Source organism: Artemia sp. Qi Xiang Cuo, chromosome 20 (assembly GCF_049724085.1).
Source record: "Artemia sp. Qi Xiang Cuo chromosome 20, ASM4972408v1, whole genome shotgun sequence".
NCBI lineage: Eukaryota > Metazoa > Arthropoda > Branchiopoda > Anostraca > Artemiidae > Artemia > Artemia sp. Qi Xiang Cuo.
In genome coordinates, this window is record NC_142813.1 from 32216824 (window position 1) to 32238171 (window position 21348).

The 21348-nt window shown below is 34.2% G+C and overlaps 1 long non-coding RNA gene across 1 annotated transcript; it reads right to left on the reverse strand.

The window, feature by feature from the left end:
* Positions 1–519: 519 nt before the first annotated feature.
* LOC148940104 (uncharacterized) lies at positions 520–19392 on the reverse strand. The gene is made up of 5 exons (XR_016143488.1): positions 18885–19392; positions 15799–15939; positions 6402–6488; positions 2473–2627; positions 520–773 (listed from the first exon to the last, which is right to left on the reverse strand). It is a non-coding gene; the product is annotated as an uncharacterized LOC148940104 (long non-coding RNA).
* Between the last annotated feature and the right edge of the window lie 1956 nt (positions 19393–21348).

Genomic DNA, 21348 nt, shown 5'->3' on the forward strand with positions numbered 1-21348 from the left:
CTTTTCGGCAAACCGTGTAGGGTTAAACGTAAAGCAGGTTGTCCTCATCTTGGGTGGGAGGACGTCATGAAGATATATTTAAAGGAAACGGGAACTTCCTGGGTTAGTTTAAAAAGGGAGGGTTTGAAGAGATTGGGATTGAGGAGGAGCGTGCGTAGCTATGTTAGCCTCAGGCGGCTAACGTAGCTATGTTAGCCTCAGGCGGCTAGCATACGTTTTTTATTGTTTAATAAAAATAGAATTGTGAGAAAGTCAAACTTCGAAAAAAAAATCCCAAGCCCACATTTGGACTATGCTCCCGCACTTGACTTTTACTTGTAAACTGAAACGAGCTCTTAAATTAGCGAAAAAAAAATACAACTGTCTCTCTCACCTATTCCCTTCTTCAATATCCTGGCCCTCCTCTGTTGAAGCTCGTACACCCTGTTTCTGAGTGGATATATGTCTTACCGATTAGTGAGACAAACAAAATAAAAACAAAATTTTTATTTACTTTTCTGGAATGAACTTCATAAAATATTCATTTCTCACACTTTCGATTCTTACTTCTCACAATTTCGATTTTTACACTTACAGCAGGTACACATTTTGCTGCAAAATCTTTTGAGATTTTGCAGCATAGACACTGACATAGACACTGAGTTTCGCTACAGCAATTTGCGCATTGAAAAAATGTACAGGAGCAGTTATCTTATGGTTGTCGAGATAGCTCGTTTGCAGGATTGACGCTTGACGCTGTGGTTGCGCCACAACTACAAAGTTTACAGTCGCATCTGCAAAATAAAAGTATAATCAAAACAAAATAATCAAAACAAGTATAATCAAATTATTTTGTATAATCAAAATAAAGGTTCACGCCCCTCTCACGCCCACCCTCCCATTTGCTTGGCTGACATAATCTTCCTATACAGTCAATCATTTGTCGCTTGGCCCATAAAACTTGAGTATAAATATCTGCTCTGGATTTCGTTTCTGCATGACGACCAATATCGAACACGTATCTATAACTCTTCCATACCAGCGTTGTTGGTTGTCTCGTCATATTCTAGTACAAAACATGACTGAATGTCCTTCACAAGCAATCAGCACCGATGTAGCGCATCGATGATCAGATACGCGAATTTTTTCGCACATAGGGACATTCCGTCGGGGATCTCACCGGGGGACATCGCAAGGAAGGTTGCGACAATATGGTCTGAAGAGTTGGCAGACATGGAACTTGTACCATCTGAAGTGCCCATATTAACTCAGCCTAATAAGTGGAATCACCCTCACAAAACATGTTTGTACCAACTAATGGTTTATCCTTGGTTGTTTCATCAACTCGAGAATCTCCAATCAGGTAAAGTTGTAGTGGATGTAGTTGAGCAGTAACTGCGGCTTTGTGTTCTGTAGATCGCACATGTTGGTTTAGCTGAGCAACCCCAGCTGTGCAACCAAGATTTTTGAAGCAGAGCTTGCAAAAGAACGAGTACTGGTCATTCCCAGTCTTACACCATTCGCCAATCTTTCTACCGCTGCAATCCGTCTTAGCAAGCCATGAACTATTGAACTTGGTAGGCCCCATATTTAATTACCAAGCATCACCTCCAAGATAACATTCCGCGATTACAAGGTCATAAAAAGAAAAAATGTGGATATGTCCGAAACTGGGCCGTATTCGCATCAGCCTTTTATAGCGTTCAGCCAGGAAACGCATAATTCGCAAGAACTCACAGTCTCATAAAACAGAGACTAATAGCCTATGTACTGATTTTCGCTCTTTTCGGGCAGGCCCAACATGACAAAAAACAAAACATAGGCTACTAAGTCAACACAACAGCATAGCCCAAGCAGAAGCAGCTTACTAATCCCAACACAATGCATTAGTTAAGTTCAAATAGCTCAACAGTTGTAATTAATAATCGATCTGCACCGAAAGACAGCACAGTCTACGAGCAGAGTCAAAAGCAAAGAAAAGCACATCTTGGCTTACTTAACGATTAGTGAAAAATGCAAATCATGAGCAATGTTCTTGGCACTCTTCAGCCAAAAATATAGGAATAATAGGATTTTAGCCAAAATATAGGCATTTTATAGGAGTGCATTAAAATATAGGAATTTACTGGAATTTATAGGCGAGTCCGAACCCTGCAATAAACTTTAACCCTTAAGATTAAAAGAAATGATAGTTATCATTTCCGAATTAGATTCAAAAGAGAGATTCTTGACATGACAGTTTTTTTTTCAAATCGCGTTTTTAAATTTCCAGTTACTATTGACTGGACTTCGTTCTTTACTAGGTTGCGTCACATACCGCAAACTTGATTATGCTGTACAGTCACACCGGCATAAAACAGCACACGAAATTTTTTAGAAAATGTACACCTTTGACCATTCGTAAATGCACCGTATGGTTATGGGCATACCGATAGGTCTAGAGCATTTGAATTAAAGCTGTTGGCCAAAACAACAAGACTGGCGATGAGTTACCTAATTGCTGACGTCTTTCACTGATGTCTTTTTGTCGAGCAGTTTCTTCACCAAAATCGATGAGATTCACGTCTGATGAAGGTTTTGGCGCTGGCTTCTGTGATTCAAGTTGATTACCAACAACATCGGCCCCCTTCTTATCATACCTTCCAAATCTGCAATAAATGAACCATCAAACTCAAATTCAGCACTGGAGGACATAAACAAAGATTATAAATAAATAACTGAAGACATAATAACTTATTGACCAAAATATTAACAAAAATAAGTAGGGTATTGGTATGGAAATATGTTTACATCACAAATACCTTGGAAAAAAACAACAATAATAAATAAAATAAATTACGAAAATATTATCCTGTTGTTATTTACCCATCTAGAAGAATTACCTAATTCATATTTCAATCGGAACTTTGTCCTAGTACTTTAGTTACTCATTCGCATGCTGACCAATGGTCTGCCTAGCGCAAGATCTTCTGATTCACTGCCTTTGATCGGGAGTGTCTGGTTGCTTGGTTGGTTGAAAATCATCCGACGCTTCCCTTGTTTTAACCTGGATTTCTCCAGCTACCCATTCGGAGCTGGGTTAATTCTGGCTTAGGAGTTACGCCACTGATCCACGTCCCAAACCAAATGACCAGCGATATCAGGACTCAAACCTCTTTCCTCACGGACAAAGGATTTCAAATCTAGCACGCAAACCACTCAGCTAGGAAGGCTCTAATAGGAATCGGCTGTGTCTTATTGGTATTCTATAATTTTCGGTATAAATGCAAAACAAAATCTGGCAACTAATGAAGGTAAATAGAAGAATATTTTAGTCTTAAATAAAGAAAAATTACAGAAGAGATGAATATACGGAGGAACAACACCACTTTAAATAAAGAAAAAAATATCAAGGAAAACATTATTTTTGTTTAGTTTTTTCTCTAAAAGTTATTTAACTACACGAATAAACACTCTCAGACTTCTATTCTAAATTTTCACAAAAGTATTGGAAGAATGTAAATGACTTTCGACTTAGAGCTGCAACAATGAATGCCAAACCCAGTCGGCCAACAAAGTCAACAAACCATGTTGAAGTCAACATGTTCGTACAGAATCTCTTTTCCAATGACTTGTTATAATCTTGCTCTTTGTATCTGCCAAGGAAACAACCTTTTCTACAACTTAATACAAATTATTTTAATTTTTCTCGTTTTCCATTTATAATAAGATGTAGATTTATAAATCAGATAGTCAAAAGTAGCTGAAGTAGAATTTCAGGTAAAAGTCTAATTTAGCTAGGCTACTTTTGACTATCTTGGAAAGGGGTTATGTTAGGAAAATTAAACTTTTAGGGATGGGTCTACAGGCTAAAGTATGGCTATTTATTCTACTTTATGTTTTTCTTGAGTTTTATTTATTTATTTATTAATATTGATTTATGGTAGTTTTATGCTTGTATAATTATTTGACTTCATTTCAGCACATTTTTGGCTTAATGGAGCTCTTTGCTTTTCTTAGAAAAACTTGTTGTGTGGAAAGTTTTTTTTAATTAATTATTCAAAAACATGAAATGAAATAATCAAACGAAAATAGGACTTTTTATGATAATATTTGTACTTTCACTAGATTGGTGAAATCAGTTATACCTCATTCATAAAAGTTAGTAATGGGGGGGGGGGTAAATCAGCTCCAGTAATCATTCAACTGTTTTAATTTTTTTTTTCTTTCAATATTTACATCAAAACTAGAGTGATCGTCATCAGCAGCTGTCATTGTAATAGCTGTATTTGTAGAAAATTTTCCAGGAGGGGGGGGGGGGAGATGCCAAAATAGCACTGGTGGTTGGGTGACAGGAAATGTATTTTATGATATTTCTTTCGTAGGAATAAGTTTGTTTTTAAATACTTTTGGGAAAAGCTCAAATAAAAAGAGCAATTAAATTGCATGCAAAGTGAAAATGACAAAGATTCCTGGTAAAGGGATCAATTTATTTAATCAAGAATATAATTAATTGTTACGTATTTAATTTTGAAAGTAAATCAAACTCAAACCAAATTTACAGAACGATTTATTGCTTTTGAAGATTATAACATATGTAGACTTGCCTTTATGCAATTTCCTACGCATTAGAATAGTTTACAGAAGGAGTAGAGATACTCAAAAGTCATCCTGTCTGCCTAGATACCACGTTCTGATTGTATAACGACAATGTAAAATGCACCTCTTTCATGATATGACAATTCTCCCCCCTCGAACTTAAAGTCCATATATTTTCAGACACTAAATAAAAATAGTATAGCGAAAGAATAAAAAATTATGTTAATATCCAGCTGTCTAATTGACTGTTTCTTTTTATTGTCCTATCCAACAAAATAAAATGATCACGATAGAACAAAATTCGTCACAAGAGAATCTTATCAAAAATTGGAATAAAAAACTGGAAGTAAAAATTTACTTAGGGCAATATTTACCAAAACTAAAAATGAACTTCTCCAGACAATTGCTACATCGGCAGTATAGGCTTTTTATATTGATTGTCAATATGTAGACTTTTTCCAGTTTATCGTTACCCACCCAAAGCCCAAAATCTGAGAAAACTTGCCTGATTTTTGAAAACAGGAGATACAATCCCAAAACAGCAAGCAATCTTATCAAAAATCCCTTTATTAGATACATAATATCAGAGAACCATACCGTAGAGGTTTCAAGATCTACTCTTCAAAATGAGGAATTTCACATTTTTTCAGAATAAACATTGTCGATGCATGTTTATTAGTTTTGTTTTTCACAGGGGTGATTGTATCAATGCGAAGGTCCAAGATAATTGAGAGGGAGCTTATTAAAAACGTAAATTTAAAGCTCTTTTTCAAGTGACAATACAGAATGGACCAGGGGAGAATCTTGTTTTCTGCCATTTTATGGCACCAAACTACGACTTTACCCCAAAGAGGACGAATTTAAAATCAATTTAAGATTCTGAGAAGCTAATTGATTAAAAGTACCAATTACCTATATTTTAGCTTTCCCAGTCGCAAAAGAAGTAATGCCACACGGTGGCACCACTGGATTTAACCAAGGTTATTCACTTTATTTCTAATGAAATTAGGCTATGTTTAATGATCTCTAATTGCGTATCAGCTATAATAACGGTCATTGTTTAGGTGGGGGTAGATTAGATTCCTACGAAATTGCATTTTAATGGACAAACTGCTTACTCTTCATGAGCATCCAGATAAATGTTGAAAGAGGTAGGGGAGAGTAGGAATTAATTCAAAAGCCCCTATATACAGCTAAAATGTTACATTCCCATATCTACCAAAACAGAGTCGAAAAAAGCAAGGCAGGTCTTGAAAAAGCAATGCTTGCATACTTTCTCGTGGGCTTTGATAAGTTCCTAGTTCATGAGGAAGAAAATTCATTTCTTATTTCATTAGTTGTACAATACAAAGCGCAACAGGAAATCGCTTCTGAGCCTTGTTATTCTTAGAAGTATACTGGGTGCATTCCTATTGGACTAATCACTAATAAATGAATACAGTTTAGGACTACCATAAAAAGCTGATTCTTTGATTGAATGCTATCAATAGTTAGGCTCTTTTGTTATTGACCAGGATCCTTATTTACTTACCATTCAATACTATAAATAATTTGATTTTTATACTCCAACCAAATCATATAGACAAATGTTTGTGGAAAACTGGAAAGGGGTCACCCGGTCACAAGTTATAACTTATATTTTTCTTATTAATGGTCAAAACCTATAGGTAGGCAACCAACAAAGGGGCAACATACAGTTTTTCCATGGTTGTCCCCTATTCCGCTCTTTTTCCTTTGTTTTCCTTATATTTATTGTGAAGTCCCAAATTTCTAGGGGGGCAGGCCCCCCTGCCCTCCTTTTCGGCACCGATAGAAATTAGGTCTCTATGGAAAATTAGACTTACTTTTACACATGGAGGGTGGCATCTAAAATCTGGGTCGATCTTTTCATGTCCTGGTCCTTGGACAGCATCTTCATTTAAAAAATCAGCCTAAAAACAAATGATTAGATAAATGCAGCTGGCATATAAACTGAGAAATAAATATCACAAAAAAAAAAAAAAAAATAGATACCCCCTATACATCTGACCAGAAACGCAAAGGGTCGCATCTCCTAGCAGTGAATCACTAGCTTTAGTTATTTATACCTACTATCAAGGAGGTAAATTCAAAACTTCCTTCAAGGAAAGTTCCTCCCACAAAACCCCCGACTCCCCATTACCAGAAAAATCACCCCTGAAAACGTCTGTATACTTTCCAATTCCTGAGAAGTGTAACTGTTTCAGTAAAGGTAAAAATTCAGTTTCATGTTCAAACAATCTTTTGGATGTTATTATTATTAGTTTTTTTCTTTTTTCATACATTTCGGTTCCATCAACTAGACTGATGGTGTTTCGCCAATTATTTTGGTTAATTTGTTAAGTGTATGCTGAAGGCCGTACCCTGGATTTTTTATCGGAGGGCGTTTTAATAAAAAAAAAAAAATTGGGCGTTATTACACAAAAAACCTCAAAATTTGTTAATGTCCATTTTTGTTACGTTTTTACGAGTCAGACAAACATTACAGGGGGAGGGGTTCAAATCCCCCCCCCTCTGGGTATGGTCTTGTGTATGCCTATAGTAGACCGACGGAAAACTTTAAAAATTCCTTAGAAAAAAACGGTATTTTAAGGCATTGCCTTAAGTTTATTTTAGCTCTTTCAATTCAAGTTTTGAGTAGGGACAAAGGAATGAATTACTGTATTATAAAGCTAACTTAATTTTAATCAATACTAACTTGGACAGTGGACAAGTGTTTGCCAATGTGTTGACTATTATATAGTGACAACCTGATAGACCCTAACCATGATGGTTGTGTATTTTACCAGAGCATTTTGACAATCAAGTTTTGGGATTTTCGGTGATCGAGAGTGCACATTTTTTATGCCTGAAGGCAAGTTAGTTTTACATACAGTTTAAAGAAACTGCATACAGTAATTAGGATATATAATAGTTTAGAAACAAATTTGGGTTATATATTTGCACATTACGTGGGGGGGGGGAAGCATTGCATATATTAAATACGTAACCTAACCTAGGTACCTTTTCCCCCATCTAAACTACAAAAAACTACAGTTTAATATCGTATGCGCAATTAAAAAAAACACGCTAGACAAATTATTTCTCTCAGCGGTGTCTTGAATCATCTTGCAAAAACGGGTTTTTCAAAGCGTCTCTGCCGTTTGACTCATCTCTTCTTGGCAAAGCATCTCATCTCTTGTTGGCAAGCTTGCCAATGCCAACTGGATATATTTTATGTCCAAAGGACACATTCCTGTGGGCCGGGACACAAGTTTTTTTTGTTTTAAAAAATAGATTTGTGAGAAAGAGTCTAACTTTAGCGTAAAGAGCGAGGCGTTGAAGAGGGGACAGTCCCTTTCATATACCGAGTAATTTCTTTTCGTTTTAAGTTTGAATGTCGCTCCTTACTTTCAGTTAAAAAAAAAACTTTTTTTTAATTTAATTTCTGATCCTTTTTTTTAAATAATGCTGGGAAATCTGGCGGCCCCTTCATAGAAATGTCCCTTCCCCCATGGAAAGATCCTTCCACATAACCCCCAACCTCCCCCCCCACCACACAACCAGAAAAAATTCCCTTAAAAACGTCTGTATACTTCCCAATAACCAATACCATACGTAAACATTGGGTAAAGTTCATAACTTTCAGCGGGTTACCTACATATGGCAACATGGAAAAATTTTTCCTTTATATCTGAGCAATAGAATATTGTCATTTACTCTTATATAGAATGCAGTATAAAGTCAAACAGAAGACAATATCATGCTTTCTCCTATTATGTAGAATGATATAAAGTCATACAGATGACTTTCTTGGTTTTCTTCTTAAACATATATGATGCAATAAGATGTTATACAGAAGACATTATACTACCCCACTTATACATAGAAAAAAAAACAAGAAGAATTCATACAGATGACTTTATGCCTCCTGCTATTACAGAACAAACATAAACATAGAACTCCCTCACACAGTTTGACGAGATTACGTTCCTTGGCACCTTTTCAGAGAATGTACTTATGCAACGTGATTAAACACGCTTTTACAATCGGAATTCATTGATTGACATTTGCAAAAAAAAGGTGTAACTAGTGATTGGATAATTTTTTAACATGAATAAAATATTTTTGGAGCATGTACATGACGATGGAGAAAAAGGGTTAAAGTGATTAGCAATTACGAGCGGGGATTCCCCCAAGAAATGGCTGAAAAGTGTTTTGGGGGGAGATGGGATGATTGTGTACTGTATAATACACAAGTGATGTTTGGACAGTGTTGTCAATTTAAAATAGTTTAACGTCATACTATACGAAGAAGTAAAACGAATTTTTTTGTTAAATAAGTAGTTCTTGTATCTTTTAAAAGAGCTTTACGGGGTTTGAGAGACTCAGTTGCCTGATTCCGTGTGGTTTTTCTTTACTTGGTGCCCATTAAAAACGAAAATTTTGTGTTAAATCAGTAGTTCTTGTATCTTTTAAAAGAGCTTTCGGGGTTTGAGAGACTCGGTTGCCTGATTCCGTGTGGTTTTTCTTTACTTGGTGACCATTAAAAACGAAATTTTTGTGTTAAATAAGTAGTTCTTGTATCTTTTAAAAGATCTTTACGGGGTTTGAGAGACTCGGTTGCCTGATTCCGTGTGGTTTTTCTTTACTTGGTGCCTATTAAAAACGATTTTTTTTTTGTTAAATAAGCAGTTCTTGTATCTTTTAAGAGCTTTACGGGGTTTGAGAGATTCAGTTGCCTGATTCCGTGTGGTTTTTCATTACTTGGTGCCCATAAAAAACGAAATTTTTGTGTTAAATAAGTAGTTCTTGTATCTTTTAAGAGCTTTGCGGGGTTTGAGAGACTCGGTTGCCTGATTCCGTGTGGTTTTTCTTTACTTGGGGCCCATTAAAAACGAAATTTTTGTGTTAAATAAGTAGTTCTTGATCTTTTAAAAGAGCTTTACGGGGTTTGAGAGACTCGGTTGCCTGATTCCGTGTGGTTTTTCTTTACTTGGTGCCCATTAAAAACAAAATTTTTGTGTTAAATAAGTAGTTCTTGTATCTTTTAAAAGAGCTTTACGGGGTTTGAGTGACTCAGTTGCCTGATTCCGTGTGGTTTTTCTTTACTTGGTGCCCATTAAAAAGCGAATTTTTTTTTTAATCAGTAGTTCTTGTATGTTTTAAAAGAGCTTTACGGGGTTTGAGAGACTCAGTTGCCTGATTCCGTGTGGTTTTTCTTTACTTGGTGCCCATTAAAAACGAAGCGCTAGAATATTTTAAGACGGGCTGTTATTTAAAAATTGGATACTACAATCAGAATTGTTTGATTGGCATTTGCAAAAAAAAGGGGTAATGCATTTGTGAATTGGAGTGTAGCTTTGACATCACCAGACACATGCGAGGGAAATTTTTTGTTGGTGGGGGGTTTAAAAAGGTAAAAATGAGTGAACTACATTAGTTTATAAGACAGATCGTGAAAATCCAAAGGTTTTGTGTACCAAGAATGGATCGGAAACAACTTCAACCATGCCCAGCTCCCCGCGATCAGAAATTAAATTATAAAATTTTCTTCAACTGAAAGTAAGGAGCAACATCAAAACATAAATGGGCAGAAATAGATGCTGTTTCGAAAGATTTCGGATTCATTAACTAGAGTGTTGCCAGTCAAAAGCTATGAATTTGAAAAAATTGCCTGATTATCGAAAAATGCAGAAACACCCTCCAAAATTCGACAAGAATGGGATTGTCTTGAGGGGGGACTTTTCCATGGAAGAGGTGGAGGGTATTTTTACGTGAAAACAACTATAACCGTGCCCAGCCCCCCGCAATCAGAAATTAAATTATAAAAGTTTCTTCAACTGAAAGTAAGGAACAACATCAAAACTTCAAAACGGGCAGAAATAGAGGCTGTTTCTAAAGATTTAGGATTTATTATCTTTAGTGTTGCCAGTCAAAAGCTATGAGTTTGAGAAAATTGCCTGATTATCGAAAAATGAAGAAACACCCTCCAAAAGTCGACAGGAACAGGAATGTCTTGAGGGGGGAATTTTCCATGGAAGAGGTGGGGGGTATTTTTACGTGAAAACAACTTCAACCGTACCCAGGCTATTTATTTTTTTACTGTTGTAAAAAAACTAATTCAGAAGCTAGGTAGCCTCTTTTACTTTCTAGTTTTCTTCTTAGATCTTTTCTTTTTTTTCTGTCATTTAATTCTTCTTTAATAAAAGAAAAATTATAGCCCCTCAACCAATGCAGTATAGTTATCTTTAAAATTAACTAGCCCTTTATTGAAAAATAATAGATACAAAATAATACTGGATATGCAGTAGATCTGGTTTCCAATATTAAGATTACCTCTATGCTGTTATGTTTTGTTCTTTTTTCTTCTGCAAAGCTTTGTTAATTTTATGGATAACAATGCTACATGGGTTGAGGGGCATAAGCCAAAGATTGTCGTTTTTTTTTTTTCTTTCTTTTTTTTTTTGTTGGAACCACAAAGTTTGGCAGTGTTGTTAATTTTATTGATAATAATGCTAAATGGGTTGAGGGGCATAATCCAAAGATTGTCGTTGTTTTTTTCTTTTCTTTTTTTTTTATTGATGGAGCCACACAGTTTGGCAGTGCTTATAGCATTCGACTTGCTACAATGCCGACTGGTGATATGAAGCCACATTCGATTTACTGTATTCACGCTTCACGTTTCGCCATTTGGTCCAAAATTATGAACCTGTTTGGCGGTCACATTATCAGTAGTTCTTCAGGCTAAATGGGAGAACGTCGCAGAAAAAATGCAAATAAGCCCACAACGGAGAAGGAAATAACTGAAACTACAGCAAATCGAACGCACCTTTAGCTTATTTGCAATCTGTCATGACACCCGAATCATTCATTCAATGACTACTGCAAAGGCTTTTCGCGATTTGGGTTGCTATTGCGTTAAACCCAAAGTTTCTATTATAGTCTTTAAGATAAGATAAGGGTTTATTCCAAAAACAACACAACGCAAAAAAAACAAATGACCTTCCATAAGCTAACGCTTGTTTGGAAGTAATTACCCTTTTAAAATTAACACTTATAATAACATACTAAAGAGAAAGAAGAGAAAAAAAGAGAGAAAAAGAAGAAAGAAAGAAAAAGAAAAAAAAGAAGAAAAATGTAAATCTTACACTCACTCGGCTCCTGGTCGTAATAACCAAAAATCAATAATCAATACTTCACATACTCCAAAACTTCCCGCCGCCATCCCATAAATAATAAATAAACAAAAAAAAAAAAGAAAAAAATGTGAGAAAACGAGAAAAACGGTTCCGGGCAAACCTGAGAGTGACTCAACTATACCACCCTTTAAAAAAATTCATACAAGTTCATACCTATGGAGACAAAGGGTTTTGAGGTCCCGACGGAATTCACATAGATTCACTGACCTTTTTAAAGAAACAGGCAAATTATTCCAGACAACTGGCCCCACATGACGTATTGAAAATAGCGATCTAGTACTAATAACTTGAGGTGTTCTTATATCTTTAGCATGACGAGTAGGATAATTGTGTAGACTAGGGGGTGAGCCCCCTAATATACCTATTAAAAATATATGGATCTAGAAATTTGTTACGCAAGTTAATTCGCAAGTTACATATATTTATTACTAATAAAAACGTTCGTAAAAAAAATTAAACAAATTTTGAGAAAGCCATTTAACCAAATAAAAGTGAAATTAGTATGCACTTTTTTTTAATTATCTATGTACGGTGAGCCAAAATCAAAACCTCAATTAATTCAAAAATGTTCAAAAACTAAATATAAAAAACAAGTTTTTTTAACTGAAAGTAAGGAGCAACATTAAAACTTAAAACGAACAGAAATTATTCCGTATATGAAAGGGGCTGTCTCCTCCTCAACGCCTCGTTCTTTACTCTTTAGCTTGACTCTTTCTCACAACTCTATTTTTAAAACAATAAAAAACATTAGCGTACAGAGCGAGGCGTTGAGGAGGGGACAGTCCCTTTCATATGCGGAATAATTTCTCTTCGTTTTAAGTTTTAATTTTGCTCTTTACTTTCAGTTAAAAAAACTTGCTTTTTTTTATTTATTCACCAAGGATAGGACGATAATTCTCTCAAAACGTCCTGTGAAATAAAATCCCAGACAGTCATTACTTTGTTACCTATAATATCTATGAACTAAGATAACTTTGCGGCAATCATTGTGTCTTAGACATCACTTGAAAAATTTCAGCTCGCGATCTATGAAACTCAAGGTAGTGTGATTTATATCAAACAGTTCGTGGTAACGAACTGTAAGTAAGGAGTGACCCGGCTCAATAGTAACCGAAACTCTAAAAAATGAGATTTTGATACCAATAGATACATCAAAAGAATCAAATATTAATGCTGATTTCAAATATATAAGTTTCATCAAGTTTAGTCCTAACCATCAAAAGTTACGTGCCTGAGAAAATTCGGCTGATTTTCGCAAAAAGGGGGAAAGACCCCCTAAAAGTTATAAAACCTTAATGAAAGTCACACCAGCATATTCAGCGTATCAGAGAACCCTACCGTAGAGGTTTCAAACTCCTATCTACAAAAATGTGGAATTTTCCATTTTTTGCCATAAGAAAGAACCGGGATGCGTGTTTATTTTTTTTATTTTTTATTTTTTTTCCTCAGGGGTGTTCGTATCGACCCATTAGTACGAGAATATCTTAGGTGGGCTCATTGGAACGGGAAATAAAATTTATATTGCACTTTTTAATTTACCAAAAAAAATGGAGGGCAAATAGGCCCCCTACCACGCTAATTTTTTTCCCAAATTCACCCGATCAAAATTTTGAGATAGCCATTTTGTTCAGCATGGTCGAAAATATGATAAAAATGTCTTTTAGAATGACTTGATCCCCCAAAGTCCCCAGGGGGAGGGCTGAAAGTTATGAACTTTAGGCTACTCAATGTTAACATATAGTATTGGTTATTGGGAAGTATACAGACTTTTTCAGAGGAGATTTTTTCTGGTAGGTGGGGGAAGGAGAGGGTCGGGGGCTATATGGAAGGATCTTTCCATGAAGGAAGTTTTCATGGGGGAAGGGACATTGCTATGAAGGGGTCGCCGGATTTCCGAGCATTATTAAAGAAAAAGATCAGGAATTAAATAAAAAAAAACAAGTATTTCAACTGATCAACTGATTGTGATTAAGAGGTCATTTTTAAAGAACTGGAAAAAAAATTCGAACTATAGTTTAAAGAGCAGGGTATTGACTAGGGGGCGAACCCCTTAATATACGTGTTAAAATTTTATGAATATAGAAGTTCGTTACGTAAGTTAATTCTAAGTTACGTATATTTATTACTAATAAAAACGTTCGTAAATAAAATTAAACAAGTTTCGAGAAAGCCATTTAACCAAATATAATATGCAAAATTTGTTTTAATTATTCATGTACGGTGAGCAAAAATCAAAACCTGCATTAATTCAAAAACGTTCAAAAATTAAATAAAAAAAACAAGTTTTTAAACTGAAAGTAAGGAGCGACATTAAAACTTAAAACGAACAGAAATTATTCCGTATATGAAGGGGCTGTCCCCTCCTCAACGCCTCGCTCTTTACGCTAAAGTTTGACTTTCTCACAACTCTATTTTTCTAAACAATAAAAAAACTTTAGCGTAAAGAGCGAGGCGTTGAGGAGGGGACAGCCCCCTTCATATACGGAATAATTTCTGTTCGTTTTAAGTTTTAATGTCGCTCCTTACTTTCAGCTTAAAAAACTTGTTTTTTTTATTTAATCTCTAGATTAAGTTGAACTCAAATTTTAATCAAATAGAAAGAGAAAAACAGTTAGTTTTTCAACAAGAAGTGAAGGGTGATATTAAAGCCTAATCACTTGTAATGTAATAAAAATAATAATAGTAATAATAATAATAATAGTAATAACCATAATAATAATAATAATAATAACAATCATAATAACTAGGTATATTTCAACCACCAAAAATAAAACAATTCAATAAACACAATTACAAATCTCCTCATAGGGCTCCCTGGCCAGTATAGGAAAAGGATCATGAAACGGAACTTTGAAATATCAAACAATAAACATTTAAACACACATACACTATATATATATATATATATATATATATATATATATATATATATATATATATATATATATATATATATATATATATATATATATATATAATATATATATATATATATATAAATAATTTTGATTTTGGTTAAATACAAAAACAACTTTTGTTCAAACAAATTAAAGAAAAATATTAAAACTAGAAATATATAGAAGAACTTAAGTAAAAAGTAAGTTATCAAGTGTGACGGCACTAGACCCTAAAGGTCCGAACCGGCAGTGCTGATCTCCATTTCGTGATCCTTCAGCCAGGAAGTGCAATTGGGGGGGGGGGGTGCAAGCCATCCTCTGCTTTCGCACACCCTTCCTGCTTACCTTTCCCATATATCTTGAGGTACATACTCACAGCTGGGTCGACTCTGGTTAAGCTTACAGAGTCACCCCACAAACCCCCGTCCCAAAACAAATAACCGGCAATGCCAAAAATCGGACAAATGATTCCCAACCCAGCGCGCCAACTACTTAGCCAGGATGGCTCATACAGAAGAACTTATCTGATGTATAAGGGAGCCTCATCTGTTTGACACCAAATCTTCATGTTAAAGTTCATCTTTCATTCTCGAACCACTTTTAAAAAAAAGAATACATTTTACTTTTAAATACATTTTTCTCACGTAAGAGCATTCCATTTTGAAGCATTGAAAACAACTCACGTATCGAAAACCTAACTTCTCGGGAAAAAAGCACAGTTTGGTGTTTTTCCAATACTAGCTTGAGACCATTGGTATAGCGTTGTTAGAAATTATATGTACCTAACACATCAGGCAGCTAGCACATTAACTAGCTAGTGTAATTAGCTTTTTAGCTGATAACATTTGCTAAAAATCAATTGCTTTTAGCTGAATTAGCTTAGGGATATTTCCTCCATTGATCCGAAATTACGCAGATTTTCTAACGCAAACAAATTTGAATGATTAGCATTAAAATTTATTACTTTCACATATTTGAAATCCCGCTAAAAATGAAATCATAGAAAAATTATCAAAATTCTTATTTTCAAGGGTTCCTTTTATTATCAGCTCAATCCATTCTCCACCTGCAGTTCACTACAGCAATATATTTGTTAAAGAAATACATTATGTTGAATTCCTAAAATGCGACACATTTCAACTTACAAAAATAAACTGCAACAAAATCATTTTCATCGAGAAGCTTGTCGAGCATTTTTTCTATAACTTCTTCAATTTCGTCCTTAATTTCGAAGACATCTTGTGACTTTAACCAAGTTAGCACACGATTTTCATCAAGAAGATCTCCTAAAAAATAAAAATAAATAAAAATAAAATCCTTTTAATTCCTAGATTGGCTAAAATTTGTCCAACAAGCTATTTGACTTGGAACTAGAGGGCAAAAAATAGAACGATTAATGAATATTGCCTAGTATATGTAATTATTCAAAGCGATGATAATAAGCAGCAAGACAACTGCAAGTGTAAAGTAACAAGCAGAAAAATATGAATCTCCTTTATATATATATGCTGGGATTTTCAAGGTGAAGTGAATTCTCACTGTAAAGAATAAATCAAGAAGAAAAACTTACAGATTTTTAGCTAAAATCTCATGGTCTAAAAATTAGTCACCTTAAATACCAAGAAAAATGAAATCTAATAGTCTGGTTCAGTGGAGACCTGCACAATCATGTAAATTTCAAAAAATTACGAAAAATTGAGAAATAGATTTGTGATGAAAAAGAGCTTTATATGCAGTTTTATGGTTTTTGGTGACAGCGAGCAACATATTTAAAAGCAATAAGAATTCTTCAAAAATCCGCAAAAGTAAGCTAAATACAAATAGCACCAAACAGTTTAAGAACAGTTTTATTAGCTTCTCTTTGAATGTGTATGTGTATAGGGCAATCAATAGATATTGTCAAATTTAACTAATCAGTTTCGTTTATTTATTTTGACAACTTAACGTGGTCACATTGACGGAAATTCAATACTTTCTTCAAAGTCTTGCATTTTTAAACCAATAAAAAGGAAAATCGTAGTAAAACATGATTTTTGAGCATGAATAGACCTAGGGTAGGTGTAGGCTTTAAAAATGTGTTTATTTTGATATTCTTGGTACTTAAAAGAGACCCAATTTTCTATACAGCTTGATTTATAGCCCTTTAGTCCAACACACTTTCTCATCAAAGACCAAACCACAGTAAAAGATATAGGCATCCTTTTTTTTTACAGGGTATTGCTGTCATTTTAAAAGGATACAAAATAAAAACGAAATAGTTTGTTATGGCTTTCAAATTTCAAATATGACTTTTAAAATTAGCTACCGAAGATAATTTTCTGGACTTTAAAAATGGGAAATGAATGGATATACTAGCAAAAAATCACCTTTCTAATACCTAGTGAAGGTCTGGGTCATTTCTTGAAAGTTTTTCTTTGATCTAGCACATCTACTTTCAAAGATAGCAAACAGCCCAACATCAATGATTTTATTGTTTCTTAAATTAAATCAAAACTGAAATTTTAATAATTAAAAATGCTGGTGAAGGCATGGATAATGTTTTGTTCCATTCTTCGCATTTTTTTACTAAGAAATACTAACCAAGGCTCGTCATATTCAGTTTTACTAGTCTCATGTCGTTTTAAAAAGACGGACAAATTGGCTTTGTCAATATTAGTCGATGATTAGTTAATTTTCTAGGAAATCCAAATGTGTGCCCTGAATTTTAAACTTAAGTTTATTTTTAATGTTGATAAAAATGTGTTTCCATCTATTCGTTATTTAATATGTTTTTTATGTCACGAAACTAGTCTTGTCTCATTTTAGAAAATAAATCCCATTTTAAATTATAAGACATATCAACAAAACTTGAATTATTATTATCAGACGCATATCTTATCCTGTTCGAAAATCTTGTGGGTTTCAGAAGTTGAGAAAGATATGCCCAGGCAGATTTCCGTTTTATCTACAGTAATTTTTTGTTTTTCTAAAACTTAACTTTTTCTGGAACACGAACTTTTTTTTATCAAAACATGTAGATAGCTTTCCTTGAAATGCATTACCAAACAGTGGATCATTCATTCTATCCTCGAATCATTCTTGATTTCAAGGACAAGTAATTTTTCTACTTCGCGGACTTTTCTATTTGCTATGAACCAAGGAAAATGTCGTTGAAAAAGACTCAAATGTGAAATTGAAACAACTTCTAGTAAGGTGGACAAGAACCTTACTTAATTTATATTCTTCCTTTAACAGAGGCGTTATTAAGGTGTTTTAGTTGCTATAAGTGCACCAAAATACGAAGTACTGAGCCTACTAACAGTTCTTAGACTCCCATCTAGCAGAAGGGGGGAGAGGACGCGACCAGTCGTTACTGTCTTAAATAGATTCCATTTAGAATTTTAAAAGTAGCAAACATTGTGGTCTTTGTGGTGAAAAATATCGAATTAAGAAAAAAATACTGACTATTGGTCACTTTCTCTTCGCCTGAATAAAAAGAACACGTATTATTAGATTATTAGATATATTTATTATTAGATATTTATTAGATTATTACACATATTTTTAAGATTCTGCAAGTTGTGAGGTTTTTTTTCTCTTCTTTTTCCCCCTCTTTTTATGTTTTTTCTCTTTTTTTGTGTCTTTTATATTTTATGTGTTACTCTGTAACTGGTTTCCTTTGATTTCTATATTGATATGCGTTGTATTTTTATGTTTTTTTATTTGTCTAGTGAGGATCAAAAAATAAATAATAATAATAATATGTAAAATTCGGGAAATACTTCTGTAGACTTCAATACTCAAATAAACTAAAAGACAATAAAACAGACCAAAACTGGAAGATTTTCTATACATTTAAAACAAGCTGCACAGATACACGTACATGCATGAATCTTTATTTCATTTATTTATATATTTATTTCTTGTTCTGTACCCTTAAGATACGGCTTAAAAACCTGCATATGCAAAGTCCCCTCAACAAAATTCACCAAAATTGATGCATACGATATGAAAATTCCCTCCAACAGGAAATTTGGAGGCTTGTTAATTATTGCACATTTTCTTGCATTTTTACGTAATTCCCAGATTTTTTCCATCAGTTTTTTCACATTTCCACATCTCCTCCTGATTTTAATGTCTGAAATTAATTCTTACGTACTTTCGTGCTCATGAGGTGTTTGCGGCAACCGCAATAAGGATTACAATTTTTTTGACTATGTATCAAAGTCTGAAAACCAAAAAACCCTTTTACCTTCATAAATTGATAGAATTTTTTCCTGAAGTAAGCCAAAGACGGTGTATTCAGAACATTGTACTTCTTAGCAGCTTCTTCGTCATTAAGTTTGACAAAATCAATGCCAAATGCATCAGCTTCATCATCAATATATTCAAGTTCCTGAATTATAGCTGGACATTCTGTACATTCATCATCGTCTAAGAAAATTTACATTGCTTCATTTTTCAAACACATTTCAAAGTAGAACCTATTTCTGCAAAATTACAGACCTTGTTAAGAAATCAAACATGTGATAGATATATAGAGGGATACTGAAGGTAACAGTACAGGTGGCAGTATTCTTAACTCTGTTGACCAAGACAATGCATGGCACAAGAGATCAAAGTTTTTCAACTATTCTACAGGCGTTGCATTATTGTATTTTTAGCTCTGATTTTATTTATTTTTTTGGCCTTGAGCAGTTTTTTTCATGCGAGATTTTGATTGTTTTAATTCATGTCGTTTTTATTTTTATTAAACTTTTTTATAAGTAATTTGACTAACTCTTTCTATTGCTCTCCCTCTGTATCTTTCTTCTTTCTTTCTCTCTCTCTCTCTCTCTCTCTCCTTTAGCCTCTCCCTCTCTTTCTTTTTCACTATCTTCTCCTCTGTCTCCTTCTTCGTCTTATATAGTTAAATGAGTTTCAGGTAAAACCCAGGGTTAAAATATTACCCCTATTTATATAGTGTGGTAAGTAGTCGAGATCAGCTACTCCGTTAAAAGACAGCGGATTTACTGGTTTACTAATTACTTATTTACTTTTGATCTAGAGCGTAATTAGATAAAAAAAAGTTTTTTAAACTGAAAGTAAGGAGCAACATTAAAACTTAAAACGCGAACAGAGATTATTTCGTATATAAAAGGGACTGTCCCCTCCACCACGCATCGCTCTTTACGCTAAAGTTTTTTATTGTTTTAAAAAATAAAGTTGTGAGACACAGTCAAACGTTAGCATAAATAGCGCGGCGTTGAGGAGGGGACAGCCCCGTTCATATAAGGAATAATTTCTGTTCGTTTTAAGTTTTAATGTCGCTCCTTACTTTCAGTTTAAAAAACTTGTTTTTTTTAAATTTAATTTCTGATCGTTTTTTAGTTAATGCAGCTTTTGTTTTGGCTAACCGTCATTGAATAAGTAAACAAAATTTGCATAAAAATTTTACTTTTCTTTTGCTAAATGGATGTCTTTACAAATTAACTTACGTAACTAACTTCTGTATTCGTATATTTTTGTTCTGGCAAAAAATACAAAGTTGCAGATTTTTGCAGATATGAGCTTGAAACCTATGTAATAGGGTTTTCTGATACGCTGAATCTGACGGTTTGATTTTCATTAAAATTCTTTCACTTGTGGGGGATGTTTCCCCCCTCTTTAAAAAATCGGGTAAATTTTCTCAGGCTCGTAGCCTTTGATGAGTAATACTAAACTTAATAAAATTTATATATTTAGAATCAGCATTATAAACACATTCTTTTGATACATTTATTGAAATCAAAATTCCGTTTTTAAAAGTTTCGATTACTATTGAGCCGTATCGCTTGTTTTTTTATTGTGTTTTTTATTACGTATATGTTATTACGTATATGAGGGGGTTCTCCCCTTAGTCAATACCATGCTCTTTACGTTAAAAGTTAAAAAAAATTTTTATTCACAAACCCCTGTATCACAAAGGCCGTTTAATTAGAATAGATAGCTCTTTTGAAAGCACTAAAAAAACTGTAGCGTAAAGAGCGAAGTATTGACTTGGGGGGAACCCCCGTTTTAAGTTCTAATGTTGCTTCTTACTTTCAGTTGAAAAAACTTGTTTTTTTTAATTTAATTTCTGATAGTTTTTTAAATAATGCTTGGAAATCCGGCACCCCCTTCATAGAAATGTCCCTTACCCGAAAGAAACCTCCTCCACGGAAATATTCTCCAGAGTAACCCCCTCCTCTAGCCCCCCCCCTTCAGAAAAAATCCTTCCTTAAAATGTCTGTATACTTCCCAATAACCAATAAATAATGCTGGCAAGTCCGGCGCCCCCTTCATGGCAATTTTTCTTCCCCCATAAAAACTTCCTTCATGGACAGATCCTCCAACAGAACCCCCGAACCACCCTTCCCTACCACTACCAGAAAAAAACCCTCCTGAAAACTTCTGTATACTTCCCAATAACCAATACTATATATTAACATTGGGTAAAGTTCATAACTTTTAGCCCTCCTCCTGGAGACTTCGGTGGATTAAGTCATCCTAAAAGACATATTTATTATATTTTAAACCATGCTGAACAAAATGGCTATCTCAAAATTTTGATCGGGTGACTTTGGAAAAAAATAGGCATGGGAGGGGGCCTAGTTGCCCTTCATTTTTTTCTGTCACTTAAAAAGGGCACTAGAACTTTTAATTTCCGTTCCAATGAGCCCTCCCAAGATATTCTTGGGCCACTGGGTCGATACGAT